We start from the raw sequence: 1,803 nt of genomic DNA on the forward strand, positions 1-1,803 counted from the left end.
TAGCCAGTTGATCAAAGATAGTCAGTGTCTTCTGATTATGAACAAGGTGTTGTTGCTTGATAACTGGATCACGTCATTAGAAGAATCACGTGATGGACTAGACCCAAACTAATAGACGTAGCATGTTGATCGTGTCATTTTGTTGCTACTGTTTTCTGCGTGTCAAGTATTTATTCCTATGACCATGAGATCATATGACTCACTGACACCGGAGGAATACTTTGTGTGTATCAAATGTCGCAACGTAACTGGGTGACTATAAAGATGCTCTACAGGTATCTCCGAAGGTGTTAGTTGAGTTACTATGGATCAAGACTGGGATTTGTCACTCCGTGTGACGGAGAGGTATCTCGGGGCCCATTCGGTAATACAACATCACACACAAGCCTTGCAAGCAATGTAACTTAGTGTAAGTTGCGGGATCTTGTATTACGGAACGAGTAAAGAGACTTGCCGATAAACGAGATTGAAATAGGTATGCGGATACTAACGATCGAATCTCGGGCAAGTAACATACCGAAGGACAAAGGGAATGACATACGGGATTATACGAATCCTTGGCACTGAGGTTCAAACGATAAGATCTTCGTAGAATATGTAGGATCCAATATGGGCATCCAGGTCCCGCTATTGGATATTGACCGAGGAGTCTCTCGGGTCATGTCTACATAGTTCTCGAACCCGCAGGGTCTGCACACTTAAGGTTCGACGTTGTTTTATGCGTATTTGAGTTATATGGTTGGTTACCGAATGTTGTTCGGAGTCCTGGATGAGATCACGGACGTCACGAGGGTTTCCGGAATGGTCCGGAGACGAAGATTGATATATAGGATGACCTCATTTGATTACCGGAAGGTTTTCGGAGTTACCGGGAATGACGAATGGGTTCCGGGAGTTCACCGGGGGGCAACCCACCCCGGGGAAGCCCATAGGCCTTGAGGGTGGCACACCAGCCCTTAGTGGGCTGGTGGGACAGCCCAAAAGGCTCTATGCGCCAAGGAGAAGAAAATCAAGAGAGAAAGAAAAAAAAGGGAGGAGGTGGGAAGGAAGGGGGACTCCCTCCCACCAAACCTAGTCCAACTCGGTTTGGGGGGGGGGAGAGTCCTCCCCCTTGGACTCGGCCGACCCCCTTGGGGCTCCTTGAGCCCCAAGGCAAGGTCCCCTCCCTCCCACCTATATATACGGAGGTTCTAGGGCTGATTTGAGACGACTTTTCCACGGCTGCCCGACCACATACCTCCACGGTTTTTCCTCTAGATCGCGTTTCTGCGGAGCTCGGGCGGAGCCCTGCTGAGACAAGGTCATCACCAACCTCCGGAGCGCCGTCACGCTGCTGGAGAACTCTTCTACCTCTCCGTCTCTCTTGCTGGATCAAGAAGGCCGAGATCATCGTCGAGCTGTACGTGTGCTGAACGCGGAGGTGCCGTCCGTTCGGTACTAGATCGTGGGACTGATCGCGGGATTGTTCGCGGGGCAGATCGAGGGACGTGAGGACGTTCCACTACATCAACCGCGTTCTCTAACGCTTCTGCTGTACGATCTACAAGGGTACGTAGATCACTCATCCCCTCTCGTAGATGGACATCACCATGATAGGTCTTCGTGCGCGTAGGAAATTTTTTGTTTCCCATGCGACGTTCCCCAACAGATGTTCCTCTTCCTCTGCTGGTGCTTCCTCTTCTGCTTCTTTTTCTTTAAATTCTTGTCTCACCTCTGTTATCCCATATTGTCTCTACCCACTCTAGCATTTTGGTCTTTCAGGCATCATTGTCAAATGCATCCACACCATGACCATCGAGGTCA

This window comes from Hordeum vulgare, chromosome 6H (genome assembly GCF_904849725.1).
Source record: "Hordeum vulgare subsp. vulgare chromosome 6H, MorexV3_pseudomolecules_assembly, whole genome shotgun sequence".
Lineage (NCBI taxonomy): Eukaryota > Viridiplantae > Streptophyta > Magnoliopsida > Poales > Poaceae > Hordeum > Hordeum vulgare.